Below are 13,698 nucleotides of genomic sequence, written 5' to 3' on the forward strand. Positions count from 1 at the left end.
AGATTTGAAGAAGTACTCCAAGACCCAGAGATCTGACCTAAATCTAAGGTAGGGGTTTGAACACGCTGCTGCTACTCGTACTGTTGGTACGTAATATGCCCGATAGCAAGGCAAAGGTGTTCAGCACAGTCCTGCAGACACAGTGCCCTCAGGCCACGAATCAACCGAGTCTTGTTATATTTATTAAAGAGTGTGCTGTTTAGTCATACATGAAAGGAAAACTTCCATAAAAAACCCACCACAAATGGTATAGAGGTAGTACACGCTGTTTAATTTTTGGGTCAATACTGAGGCAGGGCTTCAGTCCGGGGCTGTTGGCAGCTGGCAGGTCCAGCTTTGGTTCAAGGTACTCACCAAAAAAACAGTGCCAACAGCCCTTACAGGACTTTTCCTGTAAAAAGGGGTACCTGACATCCTTTCAGTATAGCTACTTTGTTGTTTAACTTGGTTTTGTGATTAAAAAAGTTATTTCTTCCTGTTATTCTCACAGTAAAGCAGATGTTAAGGAAATGAGCTGACTGAACAGGACAAAACTTGGGACCTTAAATGCTCTGGCACTCTTCTCGTCAGGCTACAAACCAGTGTACCAGGTAAATTATGTGCACTGGCTGTGCAATCTGATGGCTCTGTAAGACTTTATAACCACACTCTTATAATTTAGCATACAAGCTAGTATCACAGTATCTAGCTCTTCTCTTTTTATCCAGTTGTCACATCCCTACATGTTCAGATGGCTTTTAAAGCTAGTCTTTGAAGTCCTACCACCTCCAAGACAGCTGGGATTTCACTTTCATTCTTTGGTTGTGTGCCAGAGATTGTCCTTTCACTTTAGACAACAAGTCCCCAGACTGCAGAAGTTTCCCAAGGCCTGTGACCGGGTGGCCCGTGGGAGGTCTCGCGTTCTGACTGCCTGTGCGGTGAACAAAACATTTCACCTTCCTGCGAAAAGGCTCATCTTCGGTTTTCTTCTCCACTTCTTAGGGGAGGAACCACTATTTCTTTTTCACAATTGAATGTTTTACTTGACTAATTTGATGCTGTCTTGCGGTGTATTTCCATCACCTATACAGAGAACAGTAAGTGGAGGAAGGTAGGAGCAGAAGACAAATGAGCCGAGCGTGGATTTTTTTTCTGCTTTAGCCAGCAAGTCTCTCTCCCTGCCAAACTACTTGTACAGGGTACAACTGAAGCAGAGGGGACAATCTAGAGCAGGGAAGGTTGTGTGGTTGAGAATCCTGTTATTAAAAGGTAACCGTACAGTGACTGAGCAAATTCTTTCATTGTTGCAGACACCATTAGGCAGACCGCAGTGATTTGTACTGTTACTGCAAAGGACCTGTAAAGCAACTATACAGGCATATTTTGTCAAATCTTTCTTCAAAGTCCAATAAACAAAATAAGATGCAAAGATGGCCAACCTTTAATTATAATTTGCTGTTTTCATGAAAGCACAGACCTTTACGCTGCTCGTACTGCACAATGCCATTAGCATCTTACTGAGGAGTATACTTACTGCTGCTGCAAGATTCCATATGTTTATACTAACAGCAGAGTCTGCCCGCTGCTAGCAAAAGGCAAATAGAGCACTTTCCTTCTTCAACAGCCATTTGAAAGAGTATTCTGACATGGTTAGAGAGCTCTAACATGGTTAGACAGGCAAGCAAATAAATGACCAAAAGCATTGCTCTCAATCCTATTCTCTTTGAAGTTAAAGGTTTTTTCTGGCCTTAATAAGAACAGACTGAATTTCCATCCAGCTCCTACAGGAGGAAGGTCAGTTTGCAAATCAGGGGTAATGACTTATACCCAGGTGGTATGCAGTCATTCCTCCTCAGCTGTTGCAACCTGCTTTCTTCTCTGCCCCCCTGATCAGCAGAGTCAGTGCTCATAAACGGCTTCAAAGAGCGCTTCTTATATAGCAGCTGGTGGGTAAAGACAGCAATGACTGCTAAGCTCAAGAATAAGCAGTTTGAGGAGGTGAGGCATGGCAGCAGAAGGACCTTCTATTTCTGTCTCAGCGTGTTTCTATCTTTTTGGTTGCAACATTGCTAACTAGTTTAATTTTGCTAACAGATTCCTCTCTGTCATCTTATGAGCAGATGATATTCTCATTGCCCACAGGGAACAAAACCTCAGGAAAAAGAATGAATGCTTTGCATCATGCAAGCCCTCTGCAATTTAACTTCTAGAGTGCTTGCAACTTCAGAAGTTTCCATATTATCTCAAAGACAAATTGAAAATGTAGTGGAAAAAAACAGGCTTTACTTCAGGAAAACAGTAATGCTAAACATGCAAAGTAAGGAAGGTATTTCAGCTATTGATTTTATTACAGATGAGGTATATTGAAAATAGGATAAAGTCTTAGCTTTTTTGTGATGCCAAGTGGTCTGTATGATGTTTGTGATTCCCTTGGTAAAGGGTGAAGACTGATCAGAAAGGAGACCGGAGAAGATAGTAACAGATGAAATGATGCAAGTAGTCCAGTGAAACAGGGAGCGTGACACACACAGCTAGAGATGGGATCTAGTGGAGTAAGCGGTACTAACCTCCTGGGGCTCAGATCAGAAAAGGTTTTAGCAAATAGATTTACCTATAGGATGTCTCCTATCTTTTTTCGAGTTAAACACTGTTTGTTTCCCCCTCCCTCTTACATCTTTCTGCATGTCTGCAAGGTTAAAAATAGAATAAATAGGCTTGGGTAGGGTTACAGTTATACCTTCGTTTAATCTAATCAAGAGGTGAAGATGAAACAGTAAAAGCTTCCGCACAGGCTAGCAATATGCATGCATAATGGCATTGCAGCTTCAGGATGCAACTGCAGTTTGCTGCAATGGCTTTATACAGTAATGAATATTGTACTTGGCAACTCCACTCAGGCTGAAGCATTTTAATGCTTTGGGAGTAAGGATTTTGCTTGTGGAGTTCTAGCAACATAGTTGATTTGATTTTCTGTTATCTTATGGTATGGGTGCAGCATGATATTAAAGGATTGTTTTGTTAAAGCCTTTGATCATTTAACCGGAACCTCAACTGAACAGCGATGAGTGCTTTGAAGATAGAGGAAAAAATGAAGATAAAAACAGGAGAGTGGAACACTACAGACCATATGCAGGCCCAAGTAAAGACAGAAGGATTTATTATGATGGTGTTATCTCTGCATAAACAACAGTAGCCTAAGCATTTCTGGCAGTGTTTTCATCTTTTGAACTGATCTGAAGGGCTGTGCTATTGGGTAACGTGCCTTTAACTGATCTACAGTAGTAAAATATGAAAGAGTTTACCAAAGATGTCAATAATTTAGAGCACCATGAGGAAGTCAGTACAGCCGCACTAGATCCGATCAAGGCTCCTGCTAGATTAGTACCGTCTCCCTGCTCAAGGTCACTGGGGGCTGCCTAAGGAAAGGGCCCAAAGAGCAGGGCAGGGGCAGATACGAGATGTCCTTCCCCGTCTGCGTGGTCTGAGCTGCTGGCCATTACGGCTTCACGAGTTCAATAACTGTGGTGCACCTTCATCCCATGCAGCATTATGTTGTGCATACTACATATCTAATATTAGTGATATTTTTTTTTTCCAATCCAGTTGTGCATTAAAGTCAAAAACTCTCTCACTTGTGGCTTAGCCACTCCCCGTAAGTAGGTGTGCTTACTTTCATCTGGAACCTTGCAATTCTCAGCTAGCAAATTCAGTGTCTCGGTGTAGTAAAAGGCTACACATAAAAAACTTCTGCTGTCGCCAAGCCCGAGAGAATGCACCAAATCTTTGTTTCAGTAGGGAAAGTATCAAACTGCTAGTGCTCAGTCCAACTTCTCGTTCACCTCTTAAGTACACTTCATGCATTTGACTTTCACAAATGATTGTGACGAAAGACTGTTCATGAGATTTTTCAGATGCTGCATGTGTGAGTTTGAACGCTAGTAGTTGAAAACTAACAGTCTTTTCATAGACCCTGCATCTCCTGGAAGCTATTTCCATTTATTCTGGTTGCTGACAAGGATTACTAAACCTCAGAGACCCACTACATAATGCATTATAATACATTATGCTAACAAAGGCTATTGTCATGTGTCTAGTAATCTGCAGGGTGCTAGACTGATTTGCTTTTTGGCATTTGTAGAAAGCTGCCTGTCTTTTGGGACATTTATTGATAAATATAAGGCACAAAAGAGTATTCCAGTGAGCTATGAACAAGAGAACAGCGTTTCTAGACTTCAGTGCAGGCTCCAGTTAGAAGAAATGCTGCCCGATGATGAAGACACAATATGTTTCTATGTTCCTCAGAAAGAAGCTATCGAATCCAAAATGGATGTTTTTAAAAATAGGTTAGACATATACCAGCCTGGAATGAGACTGGAATAACAGATTTTATCATGGGGAAGGGTAGTGTTAACCTGTTAAAGGTTCTTCTGTGATGAAATGCAGTTCGTATTTTTCTCCTGCAAAACAACTCTCAGCAGATGTTTTATATTATTTGTTGAACTTGCTATATTTGCAGAAGTATGGCTAAGAGAGGTGTTTCACCCTCAAAATATTGTTCTATGTATGTATTGAGGATTGCACCTTAACTGATTTAACCCATGCCTTGTTTGTGACCTCTCTATTCCCGTTTATGCTACATGGCGCCCAGTGAGGGCAGAGGAAATCTACTTTACACCTTATTACACATCTAGCTTTGAATTGAACCTCTGATCTTTGGGATAGTATCAGTTAAGTTCATCACTTCTATTAATATGGAAGAATATGTGTCATATGATTTTTGCCTTTTGAAGTGTGCAGCAAATTTAAAAGTAGCCTGAGTCTTACGTGGTCTGATCTCCTGATTTGCCACACATCTCCACGGCCTCCCTCCTTCTCACATAAACAAAACTTCCATGATTCTGTCTCCTTTCAGAGCTTGTATCACGCTTACAAGATAAGCTGATCTCGCAGATATGTTTAAGTCAAAAGAATATCTTGTTCTAACTCGCATCAGTGTGAAAAACTGAATTTGACTCCTCTGTTCAACATCCTGTTTTGCAAGATGTTGGGGGAAAAAAAAAATTGTTGAATTTGTTAGTGCTGTTCTTATGCCTGTTCCAAACCCATACCTTCACTGACCTTGACAATTTATTTCTCTAAATGACTGTGTAGTACTGGGGCTTGTTATGCAAAAACTTACTCTAGCATCTTAATGTAAAAGGAAAACTGCACTTCTGTATTTTTATGAAGAAAAGTAACAACAGTTTTGAACTGTTAACCACTAGTCCTGAAACTACAGAAATAGTTACTAGTTACACCTCTTTTAAGACTATAGTTGGAGTGTGCTTCCATGTTGAATCTAGCTGTGCAACAGAATACAAATTCCTAATACCTCCCAAAGCAGTCACTCCACTAGGCAGTCTCTGAAACAGTTGAACAACATAGAAAATGTTCAACAGGGTTCTTATGAAGGAAGGAGATCCAGCTACTCATCAATTTACACAAATAAAGGATTTTGTGTTTTATCGTTGACCAAGAAATCGAAAAGTCTAGGTTTTATCATAAAGACATTATTCCCTGTTGACAGGAAATCACATGTGAGTTTAACATGAAAAAAATCAAGTGAAAAACTTGTTGCCTTTGAAGACTGAGGGGGATTTTTTGGTTAGGTGGTTTTTTTTTGTTTGTTTGTTTTTTTAAGCACATTGCTATAAACAATCATAAAGTTCTTTGGAAGCTGTGGAGGAATTGCTGGCTACGATATGATACTAGAGGCCAGCATGACTGGCTTGCTATGGAAGCTTGCTGCATACCATAGCCTGGCCCACACCACAATGGACCTGCAGAATCCTATGCTATCTTTGCTGTAAATCATGTCAGAGAGCAGTCTTTGTACAGCCACCCTGGTTTTGGCGGTTTCGAAGAGTTTTTGATATACAGCTTTTAAGACAAGGCCCCCCCCCCCCCAATTGATCAGCCCAAATGGAGATGTTGAAGGTTCCCACAGTCTCATGCTCTTTTGGGATATATCATGATGATGTGCATACCCGTCCTGTAATTCTGAAGTGGGCAGAAAGCGGGTCCTTTTCTTGTGTGGGAAATGTAAGGTTTTTCAAGACCAGACTGGCCAGAGCCCCAGGAAATCTGCCCTGACCTCACAGCTGACCCTGCTCCGAGCCAGAAGCTCCCGAGGCCCTTCCAACCCGAACAATCCTGTGATCCTACGAAGCAAAAAGCCCTAGATCTGTGTGCAGTAAAAATGTCAGACTGCAGTCGTATTTAAAAGCGATTTATCATAATGCTGATGACTTGAATCACAAGGACATTCTCTTATAGCAATTACCCCTCAGGCGCATGCAAGTCAGTATTGATTTCTGTGAACTTTGTGTTCTGCGAAGGGTGGTGTAAAGCTGAAAACAGCCGTCATAAAATTTGTCAAGCAGCAGGGGGAGCAAAAGAAACCAGAGCCTGCCTGTGGAAAAACTCCCTAACTTCGTATCTTCTCCTGAAATAATTGGTTTCTACAGATCTAAGTCTCCTCCTGTCTCCCCCAGCTTTCCTTAGAGTTCAGTGACGGAGCATGACATTCTTCAGAAAAAAAGGCAGATCCAGCACCTGCACAATACACTGACTCTCTGATAACATTAATGTGTTGCCACATCTGCTTTCCCCTCAGCTGCTGCTGAAAATACTTAAGTGGTATTTTTCAGGCTGGGTTGGGTCACTAAATTGTTTCAGATGGTCATTCTATCTCCTCAGTGAATCATGCTGCTTTAGTTTTTCTAGAAAGCAGGATATTTTACTGGGTACAACTTCACTTTTAAAAAGCTCGAAAAAAAGCTGGCAGATTCCTAGGCTCTCTTTGAAAACTGTCGACTTCACAACTTTTAGTCATTTTCTTCTGTCCTGAGTTTTCTGCAGCCCTTGCTGCTTCCCGTTGCGATTACGGAGTTTGAGCAGAAACATGCTGCAGTGACAATTTTTGACCCTTCCTTTTCTGCTTGCTCCAGCCACTCGTGCAGAATAGACCCTTTGTGTGAAACCTGAACAATCATGAAGGAGACATTAGTCTCCACCTCGCTGGAGCAAACAGAAATCCTTTGTTCCAGGACAAAGGCTCAGTGCGGTACCACGGATGGGACAAGGCCCTCGTGAGGATTTTATAAAGTCAGCCTCTGGTGGTTCAGCATCTTCCTGAGCAGGCAGGAATGCTTCCACTCATGTCTGAAATAATTTTTACTGAAGCGGGAACTAAACCTGACCTTGAAAAGGTAAAAAGTGTCTTGAGCGATCGTCTGCCAATATGTCATTTTCCAATTGTTACTGTTGTGCCAGCAGCCTGAAGATACAAAAACAATCTGGGAGTTCAGAGACGGGCAAAATCAAAGCAGTGAAAACAAACTCATCTGCTGGATGGGTGATTATCATTCTAAAAGCTGTCCTTGGCATCCATATAGGGTATGATAGTAAAGTCAAAAGAAAGTGGATTTAGTCGTAAAAGTTAATGCTGTTTTTTTAAATGTGAATGTCCTAAATAGGACTTGTGATATGTCCTTAATAAAATGAGGCTGTAATGAAGCCATTGATGAAATAAGACTGGGGAGTGTGGGGGAAATCTGTCCCTCTTTTTCATTTCCTTTCTTTGTGTACTCACGAGAGATAATGACACTGAACTCAGCCACTCAGGGAATTTCAGATACTGGCACTGTCGGCAGCTGCAGTTGTGTCCTCCGAGAAGGACCAGTTTCTTGCCACGACATTTCTTCCTGTGGATTTTACTGCCTCTCAGTCCTAATATCCCATGACTTTAATAAAGCCCAGCTGTAACCTTTCATAATAAAGCAATGCAGAGATGCAAAATAAAGACAGACGATAAAAGGTAGGAAAAAATGAATGAACCTTGAACACAAATGCAGTGGCATCTGCAATGGCTTAAACTTTTGGCTGCTTTTTGATCTGTGACATTGAATGTCACAGGTATATACGGTGGCAGCAAAACGTGGTTCCTGTGCATTTATCTTTAAACGTGGGAGGAAAAACTACATGGAAGACTAAATAATGCTATACGGTACTTCAGTTCTGAAGAAAATGCAGTTTGTACCATTTCTTAAAGCCAGCTGCTAGCCAGGCCTAAGCCCTTCTTTGTTACGAAAAGGTATTCCTGAAAAAAAGCAACAAATACCAGGAATGGAGAGATAGACTGCAGTAGCTACTCTGAGTCTGAAGCTCTTCAGCACTGCTCAGGGGGAATTATTCTCAAAAGCAGGAAAGGAGATATTCAGGGAAAATCTCCTGTTGAGGAGAGCTGTAAGCATGACCTTGGACAGGGGAGGATGAACGACTGCTTCAATCTGGATGAACTGGACAATGTACTATAAAGTACAACTGCTTTAAATTTGGTGGAAGGGGAACGAGGATAGGCAGTACTAATCTATGATGCACAGTGATGCATTGAAAAATTTTAGTTATTATTCAAACTCTAAAGTTCCATAGCCAGACTTAACTTCCTTAAAAAACAAACAAAAAACCAGACAAAAATCATATAACCTTGGTCAGCTTTAGGAAACAACAAAGGCTTGCCCTAGTTAATGTAGTAACAGAAGCCACTTTAAGAAATTTGGCCCTTAAGTAATCTCCCGTTTCTAAATTCTAGTGCAGTGGCTGATAACTGATCTGCTGGAACTACAGTGCTGCAAAACTCTAGCTCGTGTCTCTGGCTGTGTTTGTTAAAACACAAGCATCTCAAAAACTGAAAAGCATTATTGCCATCAGAAGTCATGTTACCTTTCTGATCCAGAATTCAAATTTTTTATTTCTACTGAGAAACTTAGTCTGTGCAATGTTATAGTTTGAGCACATGAACACTGATAAACTTACAGATTTCATTGTTTACATGAAAGAAATCATCATGATGAATCCTGTTTTCCACAGAGTGGCTAAGCTGTTTCTTCTAGTAAGGTAGAAATGCTACAGTAGCCAAATCCTCAAGATAGAAGAGATTAATCCGTTTTTTAACTGGGTGTCATATTGCATTCCCCTTTTGCTGGAAAGCTGTAGAGTATCTGAAAGGCCAAGGAAGTTAAAGTATCGCTTGTCCTTTTCAGACCCTGATGCTATTCCCTCGACCATGGATCGCAAATTCATGAAAAAATAAGGCTTTGTTAACATCAGTGCATTTTTAACTACTTGTTCAGCTGCTGGGCTCTCCTGCACCGTCACTGCACAAAGACTACATCTTTGGTTCTCTCTTCAGCATTAAATACTCTCATACTTCACCACATTCCCCTCCAAACCCTTCCCCTCTCCCAATTCCCAACTTGGCCTTGGTGGGCCATCTTCTGAATGTCTGCTTTCAGTCATCTACGTAAGAGTTGAGATGGGCAAGTGGGTAGGTTTCAGCATTGCATGCAGGTTTAGGTGTAAAGCACAGAGAGGAACGCCTAAATTAAGGACCTCAGAAATCACCACTTTGTTCTGAAAATGCTTTCTTCGGCTTGTGAACTAAGAACTAGCATTAGCAGCCTGGAATTTATATAGCTATCAAAGCTATACAAGTTGTAACAACTGGGTGATTTTCTCTGGTAGAAACCCTCTCTCAATACACAGAGGAAAACTGTGGCATCAGTCACAAGGAAACAGAAACAGTATTTTTTCTTGTTCCCCTTTCCAGCATCTGAATCACTTGAAACCATGGGGATGAGGTGGCAGATACTTGGCTAACGGCCTTTTAAGTGAGAGTGAAGGAGGAATAATGGAGTAAAAGCCTCAATAGTCTTTCGCATTGGTCAGAATTTGCAAATCACTTGGCTCTGCTCTAGGTTGATCTTTACCAAACTTAAGTGTGTACACAGAAACCTTCTCACTCTGTTTACTCAAATGCATGAAAGTGAGTGCATAAATTCTAGTATTCCTAGCTTTACTTGGTACCTGACAGACTAATACTGGTTTCACATTAGTACTGGTAACTAGCCTTATTTTCTTTAGGAAAGGGGAAAAAAATTAACTACATTTTTGTGGAAGTATGTTCACATATACTGCTTGTGGCAAATTCTACTTTAAAATACTTCTTTGCACACCCTCTGGCTACGGTGAAGCTGCCTAAGGCATCTAAAAATTAAAGCTAATCTGTCAGGTCCTGAATGCAATTTACTGTGTCTCAGCCTTGAAATAAGACCTTTCAGGTGTTCTGTCTCCAGAGATGGAAACAAAGTGAAGCGCATGATACTTCTGTAAGTATCGCAACTCATTAAGTGCACTCATGGTGGCTAAATGTCAGCCTGCGTGGGACTCCAGACACCAACCAGCTGACCCCCAGTGAGAGCTGTATACTGCAGGGAACTGCCGTGCAGTTACTTCACCCTACGGACACTCCTCTTCTGCCTTCAGAAGGTTTCATCAGTGAAACAGGAACCTGTTCCTTGGCGTTTCTCAATATGCGAGCCTAATTCATATTACCCCGAATGCAAGCTAAGGGTACCTAGTAAGACAGCAGTCAGTCTTGCTGCAGAGATGCAAAGAATTCTTTCCCTTCTGTCCTTCACCAACAGTTGCTTTATGTCTCACTGTGTAGCAGGACTGCGTAGCTGAAAATATTAAATACATCAGTGTCTTATGTATGCAAGAGCTTTACTCAAGATACATTATCATGTGGAAAATGAGCTTATTGGTAAAAGAAGAAAGTGATATGAAATGGTGTATTTATTAGACTAGACACTGAAAATTTGAGAGCAAATGGGCCTACTGAAAACTGGATAGTCTTTGGTGCCCCTCATGGGAAAAAACAGCTGCCGGACTGATGGCTGGGAAATAAGATTTGCTGAGTTCAACTGGAAATTAAACAACTATTGAGTATAAAATGTTTGCATAGCATCAGGGAATACGTCAATAAAGCAATGCTATTGCAATAATATACTGAGTTGGTATGAATATTCTGTCTTCACTCATGCAGGCTCCAATTTTATCTGCCAGTGCCTACATTTCACTGGCTGGTGAAGCCTTGCTGATCATCAGGACAGGAGAGTCGGCAGATGGTATCCACTTGGCAGTTCCTAGTTTGGCATAACCAAATCCAAAGCAGAGCACAAAAGCTTGGGCATCTAGAGTCGCCTTTTAACCAGACAAGGCTTCTCAGCCTGAATGAAATACAGCTGCTTCTCTTCCACAGTGACTGGCTCTAGCTCTTACAGAGTTAAGAAATAGGTAGAAGACAGCAACTACTGAGTCCTGTATTCTGGACTTTCATTCTTTCATATAGGGAATTTTCCCTGTTACACTGGCTTCCTTGCTCTTGATCAGGGGTTTTGTCTTATCTCCTAGGTGCTCAATGATTAATTATAGAAGATAACCAAGCAGATGATGACTGGAGATTAGGCAAATGATGGGATGGCTTGCAGTAAACTGTCATCAACTGGAACAAAGACCTTCCTCCTCCTCTCTTCAGGCTGAAACTAAATTACCCCATCACAGGGACCCAGCAAAAGAAACCCTGTGACTCTGGAGCCCTCTCTGCTGTTTTAAGACTGTGATGGGGTCTATCTATTTTAATCTTGCAAGATCAGTTAAAGAGCCTACAGTCCCCAGCAGTCTGTCCCACTTTTCTGCCAATGGTTGGGGGGAAATAAGAGATGCACAGGTGAACATGTTAAATGCTGCAGCTTAAAACTTCTGATCGTAATAATGTAAAAAACCCCACTTATCTATAACTACACTCTGCATATGATTATATACTTATAAGATACATATTTATAATTACATACACCATACATTAATATATAAGGTGAATATAACTGCAAACTGATGGTATCTTATGCTGCTGTGCTACAAGAAGTAAGCACTAGAGAGCTGACACAATGCCTGCCCCTTCCTAAGGGGCTGATAATTTCCAGCAAATGAAAGAAACAAGACAGTTGCCAACAGTAACTCCTTGAACTACAGATGCTCATCAGCAGGAGCCCTTAGAAATCAAGCTGTATTTCTTCCCCTGTCAAAAGAATAAGTTCAGATATGAATCTAAATATTCCATTCTATTTACAAAAACAGTAATACTTTATTATAGAATATAAAAAATGGCCTAATATATAAAGTAGAAAGTAATATTCTAAAAGTAAGAAACATTTTAAAGCTAACATTAGACTCCTCAATTATGGACAAACCTGACTGTAAAGCAGGTGACCTTTTGACATGTATTGACACACACATATTCAACTCTCAGGCCCAAACATATAAGCCAGTAAGCTGACCAGGTGTTTGCTCCTAAGTACATGAAATTTAAACTTTCACTGAGATTTAAATCTAATGCAGGTTACCTGGCATTTGATTTTGGTTACCACAACACAACTGATGCCTATCAATTTGTTCAGCTTAAGTGCCTGAGTCTTCACTTTAGTTGAAACGTCATGGCAATGTTGTTTTTTTTTAAAAAGGGATTTACAGTTTTTACTAGTTTGTCTGTGGTTTCTAACATGTAAATCTGAAATTTGTAAGCCTTGCATAAACACACACACACATACAAGCATAAATGTGAAAGCTTTCCCCCTACTCTATCTTTCAGTCTCCCTTTGGAATAGAAAGGAATGAAAAACTGCAGGGCAAACTTGAACATCTGGATTTTGTTTCTTAAGCGGTGTCTGCTAATTAAATACAAGATAGCATTCTACACAATTAGTTTCTCCCTTTAATCAGTCTTTTTATTCATGAAAACTGCTACTTTCCCCGTTTGTCCGTAACTGTGTGTCCACTGAAAAAAAAAGCAAAGCAGCACTGAAATTCCTTTTGTAATAGCACTGGTGAGCTTTGAGCCGTTTCTAACAGAACGCATGTTAAAACTGAGGAGTCCTGTGCAGCTCTCCTGCTGTACATTAACTTGGTGACAGACGGATGAATGTGGCGTGGCGCGCACAGCATGTCACCCTTGGCACCTCGAGCCTGTCTTATTGGTAAGGGAAAACCTGTTGTAATACATAGAGCGCTCAAGAATATGAAGATACAACTGGCCACGTGTCTTGCTGACACTTTAGTTAACAGGAACCACGCAGCTAACAGGAGCTGGTGTTTGGAAATGTATCCCTAAAGCGCTGTGCTCTGTCCCAGCTGAGGCTGCTTGAAGAGGAAGCTGAACCGAATAGCGTAGTTCACTAATTACTGCTGTCAGAACTGACTGCTCCTTCCCTGCTATAAACAAACAAGTAAGTACAGATGATTCTGGGTCATTTTTAGTGATGGTGAGCTAGGGAGCCTCCACAGTGGTCTCTGAGAAATGGCTTTCTCTGATCAGCATCTTGTATGCTCCTCATGCAGTGATCTTGCTTCAGCCACATAGAGCCGGCCATGCTTTTACCCCAATGACAGCAACTTAAACGAGGCTGCTCGCAGCTCTTAAGTAAGACATCACTTCCCTTCCAAGCCAACTGAGACGTGCACAGATGCCACCACTTCCAGTCCCCTCAGAGAGTTAGATGTGCCCTTTTCCCTAGCGCTGCTTGCACCATCGATGGCCCGCTTTCAACTGGGGGCACGCGACTTCACCGACTCGTGTAGGGTTTGCACGCAGGCGTCTGCGACTGTCATGGGGAGTGGGCAGCAGCAGATGCAGAGAAGGAGCGTGTGCCCTCCCAAAGGAGCCCTCTGCTCACCACTTTTCATCTAGCAGGCGCTAACTAACACGAAATCAGCCTGGAAAGCCTTGCAGCTCAGAGGCGGATGACCAAATGCTAATCACGTGGCTGCCAGCAGCTGACATTA

At 41.5% G+C, this 13,698-nt stretch overlaps 1 protein-coding gene across 1 annotated transcript in view; it reads right to left on the minus strand.

The window, feature by feature from the left end:
* The window catches only part of ANKH (ANKH inorganic pyrophosphate transport regulator), a 112,280-nt gene that overhangs the window by 14,324 nt on the left and 84,258 nt on the right, over positions 1–13,698 (minus strand). The window lies entirely within an intron of this gene.

Source organism: Haliaeetus albicilla, chromosome 21 (assembly GCF_947461875.1).
Source record: "Haliaeetus albicilla chromosome 21, bHalAlb1.1, whole genome shotgun sequence".
In the NCBI taxonomy this organism is placed as follows: domain Eukaryota; kingdom Metazoa; phylum Chordata; class Aves; order Accipitriformes; family Accipitridae; genus Haliaeetus; species Haliaeetus albicilla.